Source organism: Ptychodera flava, chromosome 20, assembly GCF_041260155.1.
Source record: "Ptychodera flava strain L36383 chromosome 20, AS_Pfla_20210202, whole genome shotgun sequence".
NCBI lineage: Eukaryota > Metazoa > Hemichordata > Enteropneusta > Ptychoderidae > Ptychodera > Ptychodera flava.
Window position 1 is genome coordinate 18,208,956 of NC_091947.1, and position 27,418 is coordinate 18,236,373.

Consider the following 27,418-nt stretch of genomic DNA (forward strand, 5'->3'; position numbering starts at 1 on the left):
ACCATAGCTATGCTTTTTTTTGAAAACAAGATGACGCTAATAAAAATACAACAACAGGAAACACACACGAGCAAATCCGCATGCACAGAACAATCACACAATAGCGGGAGGGCTGCGGACGTGACATTTTTGTATTAGAAGAGTTAAAAAGGAACGAAAGTGTCCTGCAGAAGGGCTCGACAAATTGGGGAGGTCAAATGAATTATTTTTAGAGGATTTGGAATATCCGTGTTTTGTTCAGTTAGTCTTAGAGGAGCCTACACGATGTGTTTTATTTGATCGGTTCAAAATTATATAAACGCCTCTTCACAGACCGCCTTGCACAAATGGAAGACTGTGAACATACGGCGTAACACAATAGATTCCTTTTGCCAGCCCGGTATATGCTTCCATATCCGATAATTTTAAAAAAGTGGTTGTGCATAACGTTATGACTGTTTTAAATATGAAATGAACTGGTCCTTTCCCCTCAACTACATAACTTGATTTTTAAAGCATTAGTTTATTATTATTTATCAATTATGTCGAACAACCACGTGACCCTTGTTCACAGCGCGATCGTACGATGAGACGTGACAATGTTGCCCTTCTCACCTTCTCCTTTCCCCCTCCTCTTACTCGCCTGTCTGTCAGTCTGTCTGTCTGTCTGTCTGTCTGTCTGTCTGTCTGTCTGTCTGTCTGTCTGTCTGTCTGTCCGTCCAGCCGTCCCTCCGTCCGTTTGAATGTCCATCCGTCTGTCTGTCTGTCTGTCTGTCTGTCTGTCTGTCTGTATGTCTGTCTGTCTGTCTGTCTGTCTGTCTGTCTGTCTGTCTGTCTGTCTGTCTGTCTGTCTGTCTGTCTGTCAGTTTGGCTTTCTCATAACCTTTCGTTTACACTTGTTAGGTCTCGTTGCTTTCAAAGTTTTTGTGCACCATTAGGTGTTTCAACTGTTCATCACTTTTCAGTAGGCTTATTTTGAGATCAAAGAGCGATTGAAATTCACCATGCGCAGATGAAATCATCTATGACCAACTAGGCAAAGCCGTCTATGTCCAGGAATTATTATCCATATGCTGTGTTCAGCTCGCCGAGCAGTTCAACATGTTGACGAGTACAACAACCTCGAAAGCCGCGCGGCCATGAAATTATCATTTAAAGGAGTTCGTCAATTGACCATTAACTCTGTAATTTCGTCCTTGAGTAGTTTGCAATAATTCGCCACTTAGGTGGCCAAATCACGTTTTGATTTCGCAGTGTCGCAATTCTACGAAGCAATGAAAGAAAATATTTGGCTTTACGAGAAAGAGGTCGTTCTTTTCTTTACGGGGGTGAGAGAACCAGCTGATCAATGCTTTCTTCAAGCTTATAAATTGTTTTTCGATGCTGTGTGTTTACGTACTTAAAATCTGAAAATATATACCTCTGGGCGAGACGTTAAAAGCAAGTCGTTGATTACGAGATATATTCTTGTTGTGGAAAAAGATGTCACGTAATTTTCTGACGAAATTACGTCACCCCCCCCCCCCCAGAAAAAAACCAAACCAAACTTGTGCACTCTATTTCAGCTCGAAAAATGAAGAAGTTTCGTTTTCATAGGTTTGCCCAATGGCGGTGTCGTGCACAGCGCCCTCATGAATGTGTCAGTGACCTTTGTCCGTAATACCGCATTCCTTGTTAACAAGAATTATGCCACGTGCTACGATATACTTTGCACACGAACGCATTTCCATGAACTAACACGGTTAATGGAAAAAAATATCAGAGAATAAAATCTCCAAGCTATGATTACTTTCTTAATGGGAGTGAACAGTATTTAGAACTTGACGGTCTTTGAAAGTCTTCAATTTACAACAATCAGGAACTGGTACAAAGTTGCGAGCCTATGTCAATGTACTTTCCGGGTCACTGTGTATGTAGGCGCCAAGACGAAAGGACTTTCCCTAATTAGCAGTTCGAACTTATTATATTTACTGATAATTAGCGCCTGCTGAGTATATCATAAGTACAGCCAATATTATATTATTTTATACATTATCTATCTATCTATCTATCTATCTATCTATCTATCTATCTATCTATCTATCTATCTATCTATCTATCTATCTATCTATCTATCTATCTATCTATCTATCTATCTATCTATCTATCTATGTGTGTGTGATTGAAAGGTGCTGTAGGTGGTTTAGTATGCATAGTACTGAGCTAATTTGCATAATGAGCCATTTTAGAAAAAAAGATAATTCATCCCTAAAGTTGATCGTTGCATTTTAATCACTAATCCTAACAGTGTTCACCTCAGGGCCAAAAGCAATTTAGCAAAGTACTAAAAACGGTCATAGCAGAATGACTGACACGTTTTGAGTGAATGTTACAGGGACATCCACAAGTAATCTTTTATCATTCTCTCACAGTAGCACTGTTCCTACCGATGTTTGTATGTATGTGTGTATGTCAGTCCATCGGTTCGAAGTCTAAAGAACAGATGAATTGGTAAAAAATCGTTGTTAATGGCTGCATGACAGTGTGGGCAATAAATGTAATTTTACAAGGGGTAACAATAAATGGGAGCGGACTTGTAGATCTTTTCAGTTTACATGTATAGAATCTGATACAGAGGGCTTCCTGTAGTGCTCTCAAGCTCAGCATGTGGTTTTATCCACCAGGCGGCCATTTTGTTTCCAGCTTTGTTCATGTTCATGTTCATAGCACAAACTCAGACATACCTGCACCACTTTTAATTAAAACTGACACAGAGACAAACATCTCGACCTAAAAGAACATGCATGTCATTTTTTTGCAGATTTATCAAAAATGGCCGTCAGTTGGCAATATTGTCACAATTTATATTGTTTTGGCGCCGTTACTCTGACATAAGTTGCCTGATTTGTGTCAAACTTTGTAACAGAACAATATTTCATGGCATGCATACACACATTGATTGCCCGACAGGTATTTTTTTACAGGTTTGCCAATTTGCACGTTTGATGTGCACCGACTTCTATTGCAATCAGATTTGGTACAGAAACAATATAACATGAGTACTTCTTCACGTCAAGTTGCGATATGACCCAATCGTCTTTAACCAGTTTTTGCAGAATCTTTGATCATTTGAATAATAAAACTTTCGAAAAAAAATACGCCGTAACTGTGATCTTTTAAAATGTGATTGCCAAAGTTTCCACAATTCATTGTAATCATTATCTAGGGACGATATGTGCGCAAGACACCATATGGGATTCGCAAAAAAATTATGACATTTCCAATATACGTTTGCCCGCCAAACGGGATATGGAATTTTCACTACCCTAATATACTCGCCAACTCCCACATTCTTGCAATATGTACGTTAGCAAAAAGATGCAATTTGATATAGGAGTACATTCGACGCAAAATGACATTTATTCAGATGAAATATAATGTGTACACACGTGGCCTCTCCGCAGTATCAGTGTTGATTTATTGTAAGTGGTATACCCTCATGGCATTACCGCCACACATACCGTATCTCTACAGTCGCTGTATTTCCAAGTACGGATTACACGCTCCAAATGTATCTGCATCTTCAAACCCTCTTGATGATTCAAGGCTGTGAGCAGACACACTAATCAAACAGGCTTGACATCGAAAAAAAATGCGGATTCAAGTGTAATATCCGCCCATGACTATCCTCTTAGGGCCGTAAATGTGTAAACAATATTTTTCGGGTTTAGGGAGTACCATCTACGTGGGTAATAAACACTGATTCCGTCATATGACGTCATGAATACACACCAACCGCTGGCACTCCCGTACGAAGACGAAGAAGAATCTCCTCCTAGTTGTTTTAGTAAGTTCCCCTCCCCGGATTTCAGTCTTTTGAGTGACGAGCCAAACTTTAACTTTGTGACTTTTGACAAGTTAAATTACTATACCCCGATGAGAGCGAAGAGCACACAAGTTGGCATTATACCATAGGGAACCCCGAAATTTGGTTGTTGTTGTTTGTATTGTTGTTTATGTTTGTTAGTCGTGTTGTTGTTGTTGACTAATAAAATTTAACGAAGATAACTGTTGTGTTTTTGTTGTTTCAAACGTAATGTAGATGTCATTAGAACCGCTACAAGGACACTATCATTATTTGACCCTATGCAACACTCTACCAACGTACACTCTCCTCATATGAAGAGATTTCTGGGTTCCCTATGATGATACATTGTCCCTGTCCTTCTGTGAATGTTCTTTTCAGCCCAGCACTTCTTATGTCGCTTTGACTTTTGACAGCTTTTAAAATACTACACCTATTCATATTCCCCTCACAGAGTACATTGCCAATAATTCATTTTTTGCTCACGTGTTGACACACGTGAGCATATGTCGCAGCGATGTCTGTGTGTGTCTGTGTGTCTGTGTGTCTGTCTGTCTGTCTGTCTGTGGGTCTGTCTGTCTGTGGGCTCAGTATCTCAAAAACGGCTCATCAGGTCAGAATAAAATCTCGTACATAGATTCAGTTTGCAAATGGTAAGAACTGATTAGTTTTTGGTGGGTGTGGCTTGCTTACTTTTTGGTCATTTGCATAATTAATGATTTTAGAAAAAACGGATATACATTGAGAACGATTGCACGCAATTTGATGAGATTTGCTACAAATGTTGATCACATCAAGATATATCAGCTGTGAAAGTTATTAAAGGGGTGATGTGAAAGATAATTACTAATTTGCATATTTAATGAAGTTTCCTAATTAGGCGTATATATCTGAATTTACTTGATCAAAATTGACAAAACTTGGTATGCATATTTAGGATACTATGATTAAACATCATTGATAGTCATTAAGAATTTTTACTTCATCCAAATCCTAATTTGTATATTTAAATACCTTTTGAAAGTAAGGATATATTTGAATTTACAAGACCAAAATTGATGAAACTTGCTATGTACATTAAAGATACTATGATAGAACATTATTAAATGTCATTAAGCATTTTTACTTCAGCCAATGCCTAATTTGCATATTTCATGAACTTTCCTAATTAGGGGTATTTATCTGAATTGACGAGACAAAAGTTGGCGAAACTGGCTATGTACATTAAAGATACTATGATAGAACATTATCGAAAGTCATTAAGCATTTGAACTTTAGCCAATTCCTTATTTGCATATTTAATGAATGAACTTTCATAATCAGAGATATTTATCTGTATTGACTAGACCAAAGTTGGCAAAACTTGCTATGTACATTAAAGATACTATGATACGACGTTACTGAAAGTCATTAAGCATTTTACTTCATCCAGCTCCTAATTTGAATATTTAATGAATTTTTGAAATTAGGGATATATATTTGAATTTACATGACCAAAATTGATGAAACTTTCTATGTACATTAAAGATACTATTATGTAGGCTAACATTATTGAAAGGCGTTAAGCATTTTTGCTTCAGCCAATTCCTAATTTGTGTATTTATGAACTTTCCTAATTAGGGATATATACTTGGATTTATTTGATCAAAGTTGGCATAACATGCTATGTATATTGATGATTATACCAGGTTATACCAATATTGAAAGTCATTTCGCAATTAAGTTTTCATGTCAGCTAATTAATAGTTTGCATATGTAATGAGCTTTCAAAGTTTGGAATATATAGTTTGAAGGACTTGACCAAAGGCAATTACACTTGCTATATAAAGTGGTGATACAATGACAGCAGTCAAAGAAATTAATTATTTCTATTTCAGCTACTTGCGTATTTGAATACTTAATGACCTATAGAGTTTAATCTGTGGTGAATATTACATGTTGATCATAATACTTTCAATGAAGTTGCAAACATGTGTCAAAGGTTCAAATTTACACATAACTGCAATATACAATGAAACACATGAGCATTTACAGTTCATATCTGGTCATTCTGAGGTTCAAAGTCTGAACATGTCATATTTTCACGTCGTTTAAAGGCGGGTGGTCGTCGGAACTCTGCTCAAAGGTTGCCAGGGACCCCTACGACCGATGTAAATACTATATCTAGGGTAGGTTGGAGATTGATGAAAGTTGAAGCATGCTTGTTAACAATTAATGTCGTAAACTTTATATATTGCAGCTATGTTGAAGTGATGCATATAGATACCATGCATGAAATACATTCTTCATAAACAAGAAAGTCGCACACGCGCAGTTCCGACGACCACCCGCCTTTAAATTTAACAAGGATAAACAATTATTAAGTCCGTCATAAGAAGTAAATCGAATGAAATGTAGAAAGTTGAACAGAACTGGCCCAACACTTTGCTTAGCATCTTCAACACAGACAATCATAGGAGGCAATTAGATCAGTATGCTGTCTACCCATAAAATTAAGTCACTGTATTGGAAAGTTGGAAGTCACCCTGGTGCCTTGACATCGAAGAAAATTTTGTATGATCTTGTGTATTAAAATTATAGGAAGTTAGATGCGAGACTAGTCTTTCATGTACTCAGATTTTAGATATCTTTGGAAGGAAAACATATATCATGCATGAAGTATTTACTTCGTTTTTAATTCTCGACGGACGAATATTTGGTTTTGCTGAGTGCGTGTTAGCGAAGCCATTACATGTACTTGGAATTGCCTTCACTGATTTTGAGTAACACGTGGCACAAGGGCAATAGCATGCATTTGTGCACCAATTCTTCGGTATGATCAAAGATGACTACCAGAGCCGATACCAAGACAGACAGACAGAAACCGAATTTCTGCGAACGTAGTACTTTGACAATGCATGTAATACACACACGTTAACACGTTGCACAAACGCGGCAACTTGGCAAGTTGTCGGGCAGTTCCTATCTGTATACTTTGTTCTGCGACTTCACTTTGATATGCCTGAACCGGTTCAAGTCGCTTAAAAAAGGATAGCGTACTATCAGGCACATACACGATTTAAATCGACTTATTCAGCCATTTAACCATTTTGTGTTTATATTTTTACACAATCATTGTGCCACGTTTGAGTGAAATCAGAGATATGGCTCCGCATGGAGGCATGTGATCATGCAGTGGACGGTGTTTTCACATTCAAGCCAGCGCAGGACGTTGAGCTTTAGAGTTTCACGTGATTGGGGATGTTTTTCGATGATATCTCTCCATCAGTTTCTTCCTAAGTGGGCCTGAGATAAGACATTTCCATTCATTGTCAGAAACTGTACCATCAAAGATTGCCTGTTTTTTCTTCAAAATCCTACTACTCAGTTGCCTCTGAAAATGCTGTTTTTTGACTCCAATTTTGAAGAGGTCGCGAGCTAACACCTGCAAGTGTTACTGTAAGATAGAGACGAAGGGTTCAGCAATATCAAACTGATTAATGCGTCGTCCTCCTTTTGTATCATAGTCATTCGGTGTCTGGAAGATTCATATCACACCGAGTTGCATTAAAAAAAAGGAAAACTAAATTGGATGTCGATAAGATTTGATTTTTCACGGAGTCAGGAAATCACATTTACAGCAAATTTATATCAGATACTCGCTGTATTTGCAATTTCGCTCTTCTCAAATGCGATATAATCAGGTATCCCCCCCCCCGAGATGTTTTCAAAATTTTCATCCAGCCCTTCAATTCTCTCCCCAAAATTTGATCCGAGGTGACGTCATTGATGCAACGCAATGTTAGCCTCGTCAGAGCATTTTGGAAGCTCGGATCCGAAACACCATGCCTCATTTAGCGTCAGAATATGAAGGGTATTTATCACTCAATATATAGTAGTAAATCTCTAAAATCAATCCAGCGGTTTTACTTCTAATCTTTCGTGGGGGCATTCCCTCGACAGGTGGTGGGGGCGTTGCTTTAACGAAGGAACGAGATTTAATACAGAATTGCAATTACGTCGACTTCTATGACGCAGGATGATGTATAAGATCGTCAGCCGGCTTAAACGTTTCGCAAACTCGTCACTGTCAATGCACAATACCTGTAATATGCGCTTCGATGCAATCGATACGATGGTGTAAAAAGTATTTGCATTGAAATATTGCATCATTTTTTTCACAATAAACCGCTTACAGTTGATTTTGCTCCCTGAGGCTTTGGTGATAGTCAGTGGTATTGTTTAAGCCTTGAACATTGATCTGTTAAGTTCGATATTCCATATAGTTAAGGTCCCTTGACCCTGTAGTGCACGAGGCCGGGGCACGAGGTATAGCAAAGAGAGTTTTTCATCTTCTCTGGCTAAGCTCTTTTTCTTGCGACATCTCTTGAAAACCTCAGGGATAAGAGGCCAAAGACTTCGTGATTGGCGATGCGAAACTGCTGTCATTTGTCAGGAAGGACTGACACACAGCTATGGCATCTGACTATCCCGTAACAGTATAAGTCCATGCCACACAGCTTTAAAGGTTGGGGACTCGATCCCAGGGATCAAATTTGTTCTAGTCTGTAAGACGATTATGGAGGTGCCATAGCCTTTTGTTTTCCATTGAAATTGTAAGCTAGCAAGCAAATTTCCTGGGAAGACAATCTGGTGCCTGACATATAGGCCTTTAGAGCCGTTGTGTATAGCTTCCACATCGCCAAGGTCGTCCTTTCCCGTCCTCCTTGGTCGCGGCAGGCTAAATCACCCCTCACGATGTAGATACCATCCCCTCATGGCATCTGAAGACAATACGCTGCCTACCTTCTTCCTTTGAAACTTCATCGATAGTATATAATATCGATATAATATAATTGAAATGCCATCTTGTCTCAGGAAGGTTAAAAGTGAAAACAAAATCCGTTCTTGGCTAGCCATGCAATTTAGATTTAGCCAAACAAGTTTGACAGTTGTTCCCTTTTTAATATTGGCATCCAGACGTACACCGCAGAACACAGACAGATGGATTTGCTAACAATTCCATCCAACATCTTCGCCTGGAAAATGGCGAAACATCAGAGTAAATTTTTTACGCGCGTGCGCATCGCAAATTAGTCTAACATCACACTATATGTGTGCGTACATGTTCTTCCTTTATCATTAAATTTCGCTTATCATTTGCAGATCCTGGCTTTTTAACTCATTCATTACAACATTACTCCATATCTTTCATCAAGGATATCATAGATAATGCATAACTCTGTGACTTGAACCATTGTTTACGCCATAATGCATCGAGGTTTTTTTTTTATCCTGGGTATATCGTCACAACCGATATACCTCGGTCTTCTATTATTCGAACTGTTACAATTCATTCTAGATCGTGAAAAACCAAATCACAAACCGGGTTATAATTCTACTCGAATTTAATATGTTCGACACGGCTCCCTCTATGTTTGTCATTGTGTCAAACGTATTTTTATTGGCCAGTCTTCCACCTCCTGGATCTTTTAGCTTCATTATTTGTCACTTTAATCAATTAAAATATTTATCGATTGTAAATTTGATATTTAAGCCACTATTGCGCCTTTGGTAGCAAATATACTTAACTTCATGTGGCATAAGGCTTCTATCCCTATCAACGTACGTGCTAAAGTTATCTTGGGTTTTGTCCCGTCTGAAGTTTTAAAGGACCATGGGTTGTATTTCTTTGTAATGTGTAAATCTCGCACTTATCTCTGATATTCTTTGATTTTCAGCCATTAAACACAATAGCTCTTTACTGCATTACAACAAGATCCGCCTGTGAAAGAATTGACAAATTTTTAGTTTTCACTGCATTTTGTATTTCCCGCCATTTTCAAATGCAAAATTCACGGAGGGGTATTTGTTGAGTGGGGCACCCGTTTATTCATCTTGTTTATTTATCTCGTTTTAAATTGCCCGTGTATTATGTCACATCCTTCAGAAACTACGTTTACACGTGTTAATATTACTGTTTAAGATAAAAGCACTACACCGAAGAATGGAAAACGTCGCGATTTTTTTCAGACAAGGCAAGAATGCCAAAGCAAAGTCGCGAACAGTTTTATAAGCTCGGAGTCATGGTCGCGTATCACTAAAAATTCGTGGTGCGATCGCCCTTTTGGGCAATAGCTCGTTGCTTAAGCGAATGCAGACGATAACGTTGATGTTCCTCACATAACAGACGTAGTCTTGGAAACAATAACTTGAAGGCCTGGACAGTGATAAGTTATCGCGTCACCGGTATTAATTAATCATTGTGAGTTACATCAAATATTAATTGACATATCAAAGCCCAGTGGACAACAGTAACGTCAAACTGTCCTGGATATTTGATAAGACCTTTTCAACATTATGCATGTTTAGAAATTTGACAGCCAAGAAACTTGTGGAATTGTAATTTTCCAGTGTTCATCACGGTGGAGGCTTTGACCTATACGGAATGCCAAGTGCTGTGGCCATTTGTTATATGCAGACCACTGTTACCTTCTTGATCAATTGCTTAAAATAAATATTTCGGTATATATCGCAGAAGTGACCACAAAGCAGACAGATATTTATCGAGATATGATGGTAATCGTAATAAAAAGCTCAGTACAAAGGTGCAACACAAACAGTTATAAGTAGAACATGCATACCTACCCACCTATACCAAGCTAGCTAGCTAGCTAGCCACCTAGCCACCTACCAAGCTAATTACCTAGACAGTTATAAGTAGAACATGCATATTACCTACCCATCCACCTATACCTAGCTTGCTAGCTAGCTATCTAGCTACCTACCTAGCCACCTACCAAGCTATCTACCTAGCTACTTACCTACCTACCTACCTACCTACCTACCTACCTACCTACCTACCTACCTATATACATATATTACATATATAGATACATGGATGAATACACACATAGCTAATAGATAGACATACAGATACACACGTAGAAATTTGTAAAGAGGTAAGTGAGCATAATAGCACAATGAAGGTACAAAAACTTCTTTCCATAAATTTAAATATTAATAATAATGAAAGAATATATATACACTGAAGGATAATGAGTTAGTCACCAATTTTACCGAAGCAGATACTGAGCGAAATCATAAAGCGTAGCTAAAATGGTTGGTGCCAAATGGAACCCCTTTCGGTCTACGTATCAGCGAAATAAGAATAAATTCGTACTATATTTGTTAGCGCCTATGATCGATCACTCAGGGGAAGTCTTGTCATACTGCAGTCTATGCGTCCGTGCTTGCTAGTATGTGTTTGTGTGTAAGTGTGTGTGTGTGTGTGCTGATTTAATGTCAAAAGACCAGATGACTGGACTGGACTGGACATAAATTACAGGGGGTTGCCATTTTTCGCGCGAGCATTTTTGAAGGGTCATAAAATTATGTGCAAGCCTATGGGGGAGGGTCATTTTTTTATACATCAAAGCTGACGTTGCATGTGCACGTATTGAAGAATATGGAATACCGAAAAAAGAAAAAATACCTCCTGGCACTTTCATTTTCTGCCATTTCCATTTTCGGCGCGCCCATTGGGCGCAAGTTTAAGGGTATAATAAACAATGTATTGATGATCCAAGCAGCCACACTGATTTAAGTTTTCATGATTTCTACTTATCCAACTCCTCTATTGTGCATAACTGTCCCCTATAATGACTCTTTCAATAACAATTTGGGAGATCACTTATTTGATATCATTCTCCCATTGACAATACATTGGGTATAGGTCGGTGTCAAACGTTCATGTCGCTGTATGTACATTTTTTTTATTTTTTAGGACATTGACAGAATACAAACTATTCAGAATAGTGCATAGTGTCATCAATAACAACTGGAAGCTTCAGGTCCAACAACTTTTGAATAACAATTTAGGATCAGATAACCTATGAGTTATTTGTAGTTTCCTCATAGCCTATAATGTATTAATGTATAGTGAATCAACATTTCGGTGAAATTCCAAAATCAAATTTCTTGCACAACCATTGACTTGAAACCACTCTAGTCTAATCATGAACATTAATACCAATAATCGAGTGTACATAAATGCACATATTTTCCTATTTTTGTATTTGAAAAAAATATTCATAGGGTTTCATCATTGACATGCCATGTATAATGAATCAACATTTCGGGAAATTCCAAAATCAGATTTCTTGCACACACATGGACTTGTTACCACTCTAGTCTAATCAAGAACATAAATATCAATAATCAAGCATGCATAAATACATATATTTGCCAAGTTTTGTATTTTAAAAAAATTATTCATAGTTTCGTCATAGACTACAATGTATAGTGGATCAACATTTTATGCTAAATTCCAAAAACAAAGTTCTTGTACACAGATGCACGTTTTACCACCCTCTTCTAATCAAGTACAATTATGTCAATTATTCAGGGTCCATATATGCACAAATAGTGCATATTTTTAATTGTGAATTTTTTTTTACAGTTTTGTCATAGAATCCCATGTATAGTGGATCAACATTTTGAGCGAAATTCCAAAATCAAATATCTTGCTCACATGTGCACTTGTAAACAACCCATGGTAATCAAGTATATTTATATCAGTTATTAAACATCTATAGATGAACAGACATTGCTAGTTTTATGTTGGAAAATACACGTTCATAGTTTTCTTATAGTCGACTACCATGTATAGTGAATCAACACGCATGCACTTTTTACCTGCCACTTCAAGCAAAGTACATTTACATGAATTATCATACACATATGATTTGATATTTTTTGGACAAAGCGGTATATCGGCCACATTTTGCCTTCCTTTTGGGAGGGGGACTTCAAAAGTATAGCAAGTCAGAAGGGGGACTTGAACACATTGCGGGTTTGTTGGGGGGTATTGAGTAACAGGGGAGGGTCACTTATTTTCATGCACGGATAAGGGGGAGGGTCACTAATTCTTGTGCATGAACTTTTGAAGGGTCACTATTTTTGATGCAGCGGTCGGCCCACCCCCCTGTAATTTATGTCCAGTTCCTAATTGTATAAATTTATTTGAAATAATGCCCAACTTGATATAAAACTCTAGAGTTTGTAGATGTGGCGTCAACTATGTCATCAAATATTATTTTAGTAATACAGTGAAACCTGTCTAAACCGAACCCTGTCTAAACTGGAAACCTGTCTATACTGAACAGTTTTTCAAATCCCTTCCACATAGAATGCCATGTGTGAGGAACCTCTATGAACCAAACACCTATGTAAACTGAACAGTTTTGTCAGTCCCTTTGGTGTGCGGCTCAGACAGGTTTCACTGTACAATGACCTCCTTTCGCGCCTTTGTGTGCATTTCATCGCTCATATAAAATTTTGAATCAACATTCTCGCCAACATTTTTGGGAACGTCGATGCTATGCAAGAGGAGAAGTATTTACAGCAAAATGTTTCCAGCCATTCTTCTGGCATTAATTCTGCACAGAATATTTGTCCACCTGTTCGACTAACGGCTTCTTTGACACAAACTGAATGGAATAAAAAGCGATTTTTATCTCTCCAATTAATTATTTGAATCGATAATGCGTCTTATATCAGAGGGGCGCATCAAATAAGAGATCTATAGAATAATTAATTCATCATGAGCTCTGCTCACCCATACGTGAAAGGCGGCGCTGAACAGGTTTAGTTTTAATTCATTTATGGCGGGTCAAGTACCCTCATAAGTGAGATCTCTTATATATGTTAATTATTTGAACAGTTCAAGACAAATCAAATGTAAATATGTTAAAAGAAACACCGAGGAAGAGATGAATAGTATCGTTAATAAGTAAGTAAGTAAATAAATAAATGAATCATATAAGGATAAATAAAGAAATAAGCACATGAATCAATTAATCGCTATAAAAGCAAACAGTAAAATAATAAAAAGATAGTAAATAAACAGAAATAAATAGATAAATGAGAAATAAAACACCAACAAATGATGGGACAAAACGTGCAAATAGGTAGCTGAATTACAGATAAATAAATGAGAAATAAATAAATAAATAAATAATTAAATAAATAAATAAATAAATAAATGGATGAATGAACAAATAGATAAATAAATATAAATAAATAACTGCATTGTGATACAAGTAATGAAAGAAATATCCACACTGAGTCTCGCATTTCTTTTAATTTAAATGACAAGCACGCATACTTTCTGCATGCTATTACCAACAGGGACTTTAGAAATTAAGCCAACTCTATTTTGAAATGTAGTCGTCTGGAATGAAAGATTTGTACTGTAGCGATGAAATTCTAGTATTGAGCCCCTTCCGGCCTTTATTTACTGCAATTAGTTGTGTGTCCTTTTTGTCTACCGGTGTATGTATGTGTGAGATGGTGTCGCACTGCTGTCAACAGATTCGTCATGTACGCTTTGGGGAAGGGTAACTACTGTAATCTGCGCGCCACTTTCTTATTTATTCCTGCATTGGTCAGTCTCCGCCGACGTGTGGCGCGAACCCTGTACTCAGATCACATACGTGATGACGTGAAGTCGAAAAAACGTGGAAATAAATGTTGTTGTGACAGCTAGTTAGCTGTCGTAGCTGCCTATTGTTGTGATTGCATTCTCAAAAACCACTTAAAATTGATTTCTACGCAATACTCTCTCCTTGTCGATAAAAATTTGCATCGAAGAAGATCGGTGACACCGTTGCACGTGAACATTGACGCGCAAAAAGGCTTTCCTACATCGAAAGATAAAGTACACCGATTGAGACCATCACGGTTTTTTTTTTGAAAATGTCGTCGCCGTTTTATCGTGACAGCAACGGTATGTAAAATTATCTCGAGGAACGGCTCTCGTACGTGTTTACCCACCGTAATTACCCGTGGATAATCGATCACAGCGCCGTATTACTGCAGTCGGAGATAAATTGTCCCATTATATGTCGGCAAACGTGACACAAATTACAGGGGCCATGGTTAATGCTCAGACGAAATGAAGGAAAGGAAACACATCGCAAAGAAAAATGAAAATGCAGGATTTATTTCTATCACTTTTTGAATGCATTCCCCCCAAAAATTTTCTTTTGTCAAAAACATACTAAACATAGAAAAGTCGGCCATGTGTCAGCATGTGCCACCGTTATCTTTAGGAAAAATAATTTGAGTCAGGATTGAAAGATGCTGCTCTGGCAAGCAATCGACAAACCATGTGCCACAAACCAAACTTCCTGCTCGGGCATGTACACAAAGAGACGAAACATTTTTCAGCCAATTAATGAAGCATCTGATTTTGGATGATAACACCTGTTCTGTTCCTTTTAAGTAAACTTCACATCCATGATTTTTGTGATGAGAAATTGGTTAACCTCTAGTCGTTAATCTACCTAACCGCAAACTGTCACGCATGCGCCGAAAATAGGACATTACGTGCGGGTAAAAAGTGCAAAAAGCTTACTGAAATTAGACTGAGTCAAGTCGTGCAAAGATCCTTCAAGAGATAGAAATTCCTACGTTCGGTCTTCTGTAATTGATTATTCTAAACGCACATCAGAAAAGAAAAAAATGAAATACTGTCGACGTTAAATTAACGATAGACGTAAATCCTACAAAATAAATTTTCGATCTCTCAAGTTATAACTCATTACGTCATACAAATGATTTTCCGTTAGTCATACTAATGTGGAACTTATGCAAGCCCCCTAAGTTTATTGTTCGCCTTCAAGCACCGCCTATGAGGGCAAACATCATATGCGCTTCATGATTGTCGCAATCTCTTTGATCAGTTGAGAACATTCCACCTCAGTAAACGGTGTACTCGCTTGTGTCAGGAGGCTTCCACGCCCAAATAATTACACGGGGCAAATTCGGTGTTTTCACGAAAAGCGTATTTCTCGATGTCTCTTACATGTCGGATTTCTCAGTCAATGGACAACTCGATCAGTTGAAAAAAAAGCGACGTCACGACACTTGCCATCTCGAACGGCAGCTTTAAGTGTACTACCCCGGCCGATGAGCTCAGGGCTAGCCTGTTCGTTTCCAGACTTGCCACTGACTGTCGCTTCTTCCGCCGACGTATCTTTGTGGTACATGCAGCGCAGATCGTGATTTTGTTGCGAGGAACATCGGATGAAAATCATTAACGACCCCATTGTAGTAGCCCTACGATCTGCATCAGATATAAAAACAGGTAATGTGTCATTTCTTTCTCGTACCTTTCACTCGCTATTTTTAATCTCACTTTTTATTCGCCGCTTGGAGCATGATGAACGGACGATCCACTTGCATTGTCTCAAATAGGGGGATGATCCGTTGAGCTGCAAAAGCAGACCAAGCTTCCTGTTTATTCTCCTAGTATTCGCCAAGATTGCACCGATGCCTAGCCAGAATCTAGCTCCGTGTAGCAAGAATACACCCAGCTGTGGTTCTAGTTCCTCGTAAGGACAAGTTTAATTAATATCACGTTTCTATTTAGCTACCACAGACATAACTAATGCCATCACTCCAAGCGGTTAAAACCCCTTTGTTGCTTGTGCATACACTTTGTTGTAGTCACCGTTCCAAAAGACCAATATAGTTCGTGCCGGTCATATCAACGTGTACATACAGGTTCAGTGGCAGTGTGTCACCGTGAGTCCTTAGAATCATCCAACGCGATCTAGCTTTGCCGGCTGTTTTATCCCATGTGACGGACAAGCCTTCAAATAAAGAGGGTCTCCGGCTGATTGCATTGTCTGTCCACAGCCTATGATGCTCCGAGCCAAGATTGTAACTGACAATATTTCGGCGGCGTCTTTATCGACTAACGGTAACGGATTACGACACCCATGGATAACGAAAGACGCCGGGCATAGTGATGGGGCTCGTTTCAGAGCACATTAATCGTAGATCACAGATAAAGTAGCAAACCGTCATTAAACAAACTATAATGAACCGACGAGGTTTCCGAAGAACAAACCAACCAGAAATCAAGTACAATTTATCTCTCTTTCGCCATCATAAGGCCAAGTGGTGGGCAATTTGTGACTGATATCGCCAACTGACAATTTTTCTCCCGCGGGAAAACAACCCCCGCAGGTCCTCGATAACGCTACAAGAAACTAAAATGTTCGTAATTAAAAACATTGGCATATGACCTTTCTTTTCTTCATTTTTAATCTTCTTGCTCCAGAATTTGTATTATGTCGTCATATTCATGTTGGCTTCAACAAATTGAACAAAACGCGGTCAACGATACTGGTGCGCAGGCGCAGTTAATGCGTGATCGCACGGTTCGGTAGTTTTTTGCAGGTGTCGGGTGCGCTGAGCGAGTTAATTTCTTTTCCAGCCATTCAGGTTTCTAAATATGGTGAAATGAACGCAATGGAAGCGGATTCTCCTGCAATTTAAAGGGATACAGTCGTCGGTACTGCCCTCAAAGGTCGTATGGGACCCATACGACCGATGGTGACTGGTGAAAGTTAAAATATGTCTGTCAAAATCTACTTAGTATAATTTAAATGTTGCAGCTATGATGATAAGGTGAACCTCGTTGTTCGTAAACAAGAAATTCGCACAGGTGCAGTTCCGACGACTGTTTCCCATAAAATAATGTTCAAGTTAGACGACAGTTTGGGGTTTCCCGGAGCAGAAAGCACTATCATTAGCAATGGCGTGGGTCACAGTGGGTTGATTGTGTTGTGGTACAGGGCCCCTAAGTCCCAACTAAATACTTTTATAGGGCTAAATCAGAGCAGTGCGACGTTTTATAAAATATATACTTATGTGTAACCCTGGAAATCGCGATCTTTTGCCAGCTAACAATGACCATGAATAATGCCGGGTGTGAAACTTGTACAAACAATGGCACGCGAGATTAATTAAACAGAACATTTGGCGATGAGGGTTTAGAATATTAAACTCTATCTTGAACCATCGCCCTCGAGAAGAAATTGTGAGAAATTGTAGATCAAAACTCTTACGGTACTGGTATGTAGATATTCAACCCTGACTACTTGTGGGTGATCCCTTTAATGCGTGCAATCTTAGACGGCCGACCAAGACAACCTTGTCGAAGGTTCGACAGAGAAATCAGTCGACGAAATCGAATTCAGGTGCTGTTCTCTCGCTTCATTTGATTGTAGCTCGGTAAATTGAAGGTTAATTTTGTCTCATATCAAATATTTTGTGAGATGTGAAAGCTACTGAATCATTGTCTTGGGACACCGCAATAAACATGGCCCGGACAAGAAACTCACTTTAAAACTGACACACTCGCTGGCTAGGCTGACTTATGCTGTCTAGAATGCTAATTGGGAAGTGCCTTCTAAGTGACATCTTCATTCCTATAATCCATAGTGAGCTGTGATGCTCCGCTCGACGAGGTATTAAAATTAATGCGTCGGGGTTGTAATTTTATGTGTCCTGGGAGAGGAGAGGATTTGAAAGGCAACAGCTGCGGCACCGCACACAGGTAGTCAGATATCAAAAGGTCAGTCAGCTCGGACAGGTTGTTGTTGATTTGTCAAATTGTCAGGATCAAGAAGTGTATGCACCGAGATACTCGAATAATACGCACTTGAAACACGCTGTTTGAAATTGTGGACCTCATGCTCCATAAAAACTATAGGAATATAGCTTCTACATTAAGGCAGTACGTGCTTCGAAATTGAAAGACTCAGACTTTTGCTCAAACTTTCCCCAATGAATCTTTCCACCATTCTCTTATCAAATCAAGAATAAAAATCAGTTGTCACTATGCAAAGTTTGGTACTAGAGAAACAAACTACCTAACACTCACGAATGCTTCAAATTCAAAATGGCCGCCATCCCTGTGTTAACTCTGTGTGGAAGAGTGGTACTTTTGATTTTCACAAAACTACGCCGGTGAAACCTTTACTTACTTACTCCGAGAGCTTCAAAACGAGCCCACACAATCACAAGCGGTAGACCAGAAAAGAATTATGAAATATTGAGGGTCCGAATATCTGTCCCCGAGGCGCATTCTACCGCAGTCCCACAGGAAAAATGTCAGACATTGTTTTGATTTACTGTGCATGCATTTTTAGATTTTTAATGAATAAAGAAGACGACGAACAACCTGAAAGTGTTGCTTGTTCACAGCGATCATCGACGTGAAAAGGACCTGTCCTTTGCAGTAAAGGATGGTTTTTGAGTGCCTGAGATGGTTTTGGTAAGCGCTAGAAGAAAAATGGCGCGTCGATTCGAATTATCTTTTACATTTTTCATAATTGTGGATGCGCAGGTTATGACAAAAGATGAAACCGTTGACATATATAAAGAAAAAATATGACGGTTCGAATTTACAACATCGGATGGCGCCGTATCTTTAATCAGGACGGATACAGCTCAAATTGTTGGCTTGTTCGAGTTGTTTGAAAATGTGTCGGGTCGAGATTCTTTAGAAATCAGTGTCATGAACTTTGGCAACACACTGCTGACAACTTAGACACATTTCGGTGATTAATTTTATTTTATTTTATTTTATTTGCTCATCAACAGCGCTATCAGGCAGCCACTTACAGACAAGAACATTAAAAAAAAGGATAAAATACACTAAAATTTAAACAAACAAAACAGCACTCTAAAATTCAAACAATGACAAAAAAAGTGAACATGTCTTTTGAAAGTTGAATGAGATTCTTCAAAAATATCGACATCGCAAACCTTATCAATCAGATCATTAAAAAGTCGTGACGTACGTCCAATCAGGCCATTTTTTGTAACATCAACTCTACAATAAGGGATGTGTAATAGAGGTCTATGTCTAGCAGAGTATCTAGGTACGCATAGACCATAAAAACCTGTACAATCTGTAGAGTCATAAGAAGATAAAAGGCATTTACGCACAAACATACAATCAAATAGTTTCCTACGTAAGAACAAAGGTTGAATTTCAAAAAGATTACAGAGCAAGTTATAGTCACAATTACACCAAGATGAAAAGTCACTATGACATCCCTGTTTATGATGTTTATGCTTTACCTACAATAGCCAATCGCATAATTGGTCTCATTAAACGCAATTTTAATTTGATTACTCAAGTTGCTGTCCTTCGACACCTGTTTATTACTATGGTGAGTCCAATTTTAGAATATAATACAGTCATTTTCAATTCAATTTCTGAGAGTCAGGCAAACCGTATTGAGTCAATTCAGAAACGTTTTCTTAGATATTTACATCATAAACAGGGATGTCATAGTGACTTTTCATCTTGGTGTAATTGTGACTATAAATGGAATGTTAATTTGTTTTAATATAGAAATGACTTCAGGGCGTGTTAAAATTTTACAAGAATGATATTTCGGAGAGCGCTGTTTTCATATTTTACAGTTCACCGATTTGCAGATAGTATGTTATGCAGAGTCATTTTCACTGTAGAAGCTCGACACGAGGATGAGATCCCCCAGCTCTATTTATTTATTCGAGAATAGTTAAGAAGTCGAATAAAATGGTATACAATAAGTGCTGATTAGGTTACAATTTTGAAACCTGGATCGTGATAAGAAAGTGGTTACTGAAGTTGCACTTAAACGACTACAACTGTAACTTAGGAGCTCAAAGCGACACTCAAGCATGTTTGTTAATGATGTACATATTTATTATCGTTCGACGTCTAAAATTACGTTTAAACACAAATTTTATGTTTTTTTCCCCAAATATTTGGACAATTTTTGAACGGGTTTTCCAATCGTGACACGCGCTATATTATCTTGGCCAATCACAGAGCACTGAAAGATATGGCGTTACAAAGATGGCGGCTGCCTTCAACTCGACCTGCTCTCTTTTCTTCTCTGGAAATCGGGTGAATGAACTATTTCAACGGCGTTTGAAAAATTAATTGGTCCGTCACCTTATTTAAGTCAATCACCCGGCACGATTGTTCGGCGAGTTTCTTTGTGTTGATTGTAATACACGGGTGGAATGCACTGGCAAGCAGTTAGTGTAACTATATAATTACAGGGTCTTAACATACCTTTGGTTCAATTCAATGTATACATATACAATAGCATATTGGTTTGAATAGGTGTATATTCTCTGTGACATGACTTTGCGGATGGTCAAATGAAAACGGTTTGTAATCCGGATTTCTCTCGAGGAACTTCAGATAAACGTACTCATCAAGTAATACGCTTTAATCCGGTAAACGTGTGATATTTGTCCTTGTTGAAACGGAACTATTTGTCGCGATATGCCGATTGAAAACGATGACGTCTGTTTGGGTTTTCCGATGTTTTGAAACCTGGATGTATTTCAGATGTATTTCAGGTAATACACACGAATATTTTAGATCTTTTAGTCACATATTGAAGAAAATATTGTCAACGATGTTTCACCAAACCATACCCGTTCTTTACGCGTGATATGAACCAATCCTTTGCGTTGAAAGACCACGCGAATGGTGATTTGCTTTTCTGGTGAATGGTTGGGAAAGTTATCTACTCCTTTGTTGACATTGGACACGTCCTATCATTTTTGATGGGATTTTAACTTTTTATGGTTGATCGACAATGTAACAGTCACATTTTACGGATTTCTCAAAATTCCACAAGCCTATAATTCAAGATTCTCGAGTGATACCTACGGCCTATTACCACCGCTGCGTATCACGACAGAGGGAGCTGTCTTGAATGGATTAAATTGGACTTATATAAAGATAATTTGCAAGGATAAGGATTTCCATATATGCATGCCCAGCGTGGCTTCATCGGATGAGGCTGGACTCATCATTTCCTCTGAAATATCCACGCTAAAGGCTAAAAGTGGCAACGACAGACTGTCCGTTGCTTGGATTCATAATTGTCAACGTGTCCGACTGGCAGAACGATGAAGTTTTGCCCGCGGGCTGTGATGACGTCACCACTTCACCGTGCAACGCAGCGATACGTCACCATATTTTATACTTGTGCTTTGCTGTTGAAATCTGAACTCGATGACACTTGGCAGTTGCCACGGAGTTACCCTTTCTCTTCGAGTGTTAACGCTAGGGTTAAATCCTCGTTATTTATTTCGATCCCAACCCTGGAGATATCTCTCATTGATGATCTCAGCAAGTTCACGCTGGCTAGTTACCGCCAGTTTTCGGGCCAAGCGCAATCAGGAGTTTGGTTTCGAGAAAAGTGCAGTTGCTTCTTAAATCTCTTGAAAGGAAACACATACAAGGCTGAAAGAGTTTTCGAGTATCTCCCTCGCGCATATGCGACAAAAGGGGCGCAAAAAATACGTGTTAATAGCAAACGCGGATACTTTGAGCGTGCGCAGTGACAGCAACGCTACAGTTATACGGTGTACTGGCGCTCATGTATTTAAAAAAAAATAGTACCGCGCGAAAGTTTAAATCATTAGTCATTGGTCATTTTGAAAATTGATTCTGGAAAACGGCAGTGTAAAATTAGAAATAAACACCAATGCCTGAGTCATATATAATACGCGGGGTGTTATATTACCATTGTTAACATGTTATCATCTAGTTTGATTTGATGCTCGTTGTCGGAATCGACTAAAAATTTGATGATTTTTTCTTGGCATACAACGATGGATACGCATATTGACTATACCGAACTTTTTTCCTTCTTCGAATACTTTTATAATTTTTTTTACCTAAAAATCAACATTTTCTCTTGACACGAGAACGATGTCCGTACCCTGGGAAACGCAAACGCTTGTCTAAAACCACAAACGATTATTGAAAAGTCATCCGGGCGATGTGCAGGTTAAAGTGATCGCTTCTCAATAAATCATTTCAATGCACGAATTCACCCCACAGTATCGACTCGACCTTGAGCAAAGGAATCCAGTTATCAGTGGGATACAAAAATGGATTGCACCCATTATTTTGATGAATTTAACCAATCTTCGCTTCATATGTTTTAATACGATGGATTTTGTGAACTGCAATCGACATCTACGTTATGTAGGAAGCAAGGCATTATCAGGGTCCGTATTAAAAGTACAAATACGCCGCTTTTTGATTGTGTCTGAACACGAAATGCCTTTCATGTTATCCAGCTTACTAAACCTAGCTGACTGACAGAGCAGAGCTTCCGTCGTGTTTCCTAGGATTAGCCAATCCCAATATCTAATTCCCATCAAGTTTTGGTGAGGGCTGGAAATTAGTTTTTCGTTATCGGGAGTTTGGCTTTTTCGACCACGATTTCTATGTATTTCACTTTGAACGACCTAGGTTAGTCTTCACAACCAACAGAAATGACCATGATAACCTAAGAAGACTTAAAATTTACCCTGGTAATATGTTGGCAACCATTAATGGATAAATGAACTCTGGGGGAGGAGGGAAATGGGTTTAATACAAACCATCAAGATATTTAACTTCGAAGGCATGGACGACTCTTTGCAGTCAGGTGTAGAGACTAGCATTTCCCTCATACCATATGTATGTCGTTAATTGATGTCAATTGATATTGATGTATATTTCACCAGGTTATTTGATTATCATAATTAGTAGGCTGCCCAAAATAATTTTTAGAGCAACGAGTGCTGTCAATCACGGTGCAACCGCCCTACATACAGGAATCCATACGCCGCTTAAAATCGTTCACTTGGCAGCAGGAATAGAGTGGCACGCGTTTGTTTTTTCATTGAAATTAATTGGGTTGACGCAGCCATTAATGTCAAAATGCAAGCGACAGCCACTTCAATACAGCTGAAGCCATTATAGAGAGATCATTCAAACTTCATTAAAAAGGAACACTTAAAATATCTGATGTAAATAAAGGAGTATCAGCCTTTGAGGCCATTTAGTAAACTGCATCGAGCTTAATAGCCAAGCAATAATTCACAGAAAAGACTCAATGATACTGGATGTTCAACTGACACCACGCTAGGAAATATGAATTGCAGTCGTTACTCTGTCGTTTCCGTTTCCGAGTGAGTATTTCCAAATGATCGGAAACGCTCGGCGCCTTCTGTTCTCACCTGAGTGCTTCTGTCGTGTCCTGTTGTCATAGAAACGCGAGCTTGGAAAGTGGGAGGCATCAATTTGCGCGCTATCATGTCGCACTTAACCCGTGACCCGACGCTTCTGAGGTCTTCTTCACGCAGAAAATTTCTCAATTTTCTGTGTTATGTTTATGTGACTGTCGCGTGTTTTCATTATCCGCTCAGCAGGACAGCTTTTTGGAGATTGGATGTATTTTCGTTTTTATTAGGCAATTGGAAAAGATAATCCCTTCAGATTCAGCGGCTAAGCATGTGAGCATATTTTGGCGCGCAGTCTATCCTTTCTTTGAGGCGGTGCCATTCATTTCTGCTTGAGGGGGCTAAGGCTTTCTCCATGTATCCGCAGAATGAACCACACGCACAATAATGTCTTGTCAAATCTCGTCCAATCCTCGTTTTCCGAAGCTTGTAACCACGCACGGACATTTCACACGCCCCTGCCGACGCATTGGATGCAAATACTCAAAAGTCCAGCGATGCTAAATGGGAGTTTTAGTTCTAATTTCCCCGCCATTTCCTGGTCGTAGATACACGGAAATGAGAATTTCTCGATCACTCTCAAGAAGCCATTATGCCGAAAACAAGTGCACAGTTGTACCGTTGTTTTAGTAATGAACAGTCTTTAAAATATTAAGTTCATGTTTTGGCTGTTTTGGCTGTTTTGGCGGTGGATGTTTGAGAAAACAGCAAGTAATCCGATAGCGTTATAGTTGTTGCTTGGTTACAGAGACCAAACAGTGTATGATGATCGATTGCTGGTGGAGAATGTAAGGTGCAACTGATTGGTCAATTTCGAAGGTATTCTATTTTAATGTTCACTTGAGTGGCCTTTTAAGCAAAATGGTTAAATAAGTTCTTTAAGGCAGAATGTGCCTCATATTCGGATTCTCCCAACTTTTTTACAACAAATTTTTGCTCTCACTAGTAGGGCTCGTTTTGAAGCTCATTTTGAAGTTTTCTCCGGATTATTTCTGTGAAAATCAAAACTTGTATTCTTGTATTTTTCCATAGAGTTAACACACGGATATCGGCCATTTTGAATTCCAAGTGTACATTGTAGGCAAATATCGAGTATTTGTTTCTACAGTACCAAATTTTGCAAGGTGGCCTCTGATTTTTATTTTGGTTTCCAGAAGGAATTATGTGTAAAGTTTTCTTAAGGAAAGTTTCGACAAAAGTTTTGGTCTTTTAAATTCGATGGGCGAAATACCTTAAATGGCAACATATGTACTGCTCGTACAAAACATCATCAACCACCTGAGTTTTTGCTCACAGCGTAGTTGCAATAAGGAATTATAGTAGTTAGAGGCACTAGTCGAAGATGCTATGATGGCACAGGGTAAATCAACAGTTGTAATCACTGGCAGTCTGGCATGCATACATAATAAATACACACAAACACACATCCATACATCAATTGATCGGTTGTCCTCTGCCATACCACACATCCATCATTCACAAACTAATTAACGCTCTTTTTGACTACCCACCGATATCCAATTGACATTTACCTGCAGTGGGCGATCAACTAGACAGACAGGAACGTTTTGTCCTGTAACCACGCATGTTTGTTTTTGTTAAAAATCTCGTTCTTACGATCGTATATGGTTTTAAAGTGTATCATATCTGTGTTGGCGTTCTAAATAGATAGATAAATAAATATCTAAATAATTAAACAAACATACATACATATACACACATGCATTTATACATGTATTTACGTGTTTAAATACATACATTTATATATGTATATACACATATGTAATATATATTATATATATATATATATATATATATATATATATATATATATATATATATATATATATCGAAGTATACAGATGTCCTCGAGGGAAATTACAGTGCTCAATGCAAAAAGCAGAGCGTTATAAATAAACAGATTACTTCAAGTACAAAGTAATGAAATCTATTACTTAAATTTCATGCATCTTGCAATCCTCAGATAGAGTGAAAGGATTTCTAGCTCGACACTCTTACATATATGATTGGGACGAACCATTCTATTTGTAGGTAGTGTTAAAATTCGATAAATAATATTTGTTTTGGTGGCGACATTTTGAAACCAACTCAGAGCGTTTGTTTAACAGTGTAGATTTGTCAGCATTGATAATGTGCAGCTTTTCTGATATACAAAGATTACATATTTATCGACAAGTTGGAGAAATTTCCTGCCGATGTTTGAAAATTTCTCCAACTTGTCGATAAATATTTTCCAAAGGGGTCTAAACTTCGCAAGATCTTCAACAGAAACACAATTAAAGTGAGTTATAGCTGTATGAGGAATATGGCAAGTATAATCAAATCGCACAATAAGAGGGTAATCTCCGGAGAACAGCGTAAGGACCAACCAGCTGATTGCAATTGCAGGGTTAAGTCGGCATGCCCCCTGAAGGGTAACTGTCAAGTCAAAGGCGTGGTGTACAAGGCCAACGTATCAACGGAGGACAACGGAGAGAGGGTTTATATCGGCCTCACTGATAACACCTTCAAGACGCGCTACGCTAATCACATGAAGTCGTTCCGCAACGAGAGATACAAAAACGACCCCGAGTTATCAAAATATGTATGGAACTTAAGAAATAGGGGACAAGACTTTGACATTTCATGGTCAATCATTGATAAAGCATTGAGCTACTCTAACATGAACAAGCGATGTAATCTTTGTATATCAGAAAAGCTGCACATTATCAATGCTGACAAATCTACACTGTTAAACAAACGCTCTGAGTTGGTTTCAAAATGTCGCCACCAAAACAAATATTATTTATCGAATTTTAACACTACCTACAAATAGAATGGTTCGTCCCAATCATATATGTAAGAGTGTCGAGCTAGAAATCCTTTCACTCTATCTGAGGATTGCAAGATGCATGAAACTTAAGTAATAGATTTCATTACTTTGTACTTGAAGTAATCTGTTTATATATATATATATATATATATATATATATATATATATATATATATATATATATATACATATATATATATATATATATATATATATATATATATATATATATATATATATATATATATATATATATATATATATATAACATGTAAGTAAAGCAATAACATCTATAAGCATCAGTCATCTCCACAATTTTTATGGTCGTGAAGATCATTTCAGATGCATAAAAATGTCGTGTTTAAAGTATTTTTACGTTTACAGAGATCTGCTGTTTTGCATCAATAATGCATTCCCTTGAAGACACCTGTAAGCTTTCCATTGAATTTGCTTCGACAGTCATGGAAGAATAATTATGAGGCCGTATTTCACTTGAAATCGAAAAAAGTAGTCTTTTGTTTTGGTTCATCCAGACAAATGAAAGTCACCGTAGTGCAAGGCATTATTATTTTAAAATACTGCAATATTTAAATTGTGGTAACTCGACGACTTTGCGGCTTCAAGACCCCCTAGTCCAGTCACAAAATGTAGATATGTCGAAGTGTCAGACTGGTTGACTATTCAGATCTTACCCATGGGTCAAGAAGTCGACCCCCCAATTGTCATTACTTCAAGGTCACTCTCGTTGCTCTGGCCAATTAAATGTACTTTTAGAGCTCTTTAATATTTGAGCGGGGTTTGAGATCATAAATTTCAGATCGCGAGACAACTCCCAACTGTCATGACTGGTTGAACGTCTGTTGACGAAAATGACGCTAATCTGT

The 27,418-nt window shown here is 38.2% G+C and overlaps 1 protein-coding gene across 1 annotated transcript in view; it reads left to right on the top strand.

Annotated features, from left to right (window-relative positions):
- Nucleotides 1-27,418, top strand: part of LOC139120215 (neuronal acetylcholine receptor subunit alpha-3-like) — a 69,385-nt gene that overhangs the window by 17,218 nt on the left and 24,749 nt on the right. The gene's annotated exons all lie outside the window — the stretch shown is intronic.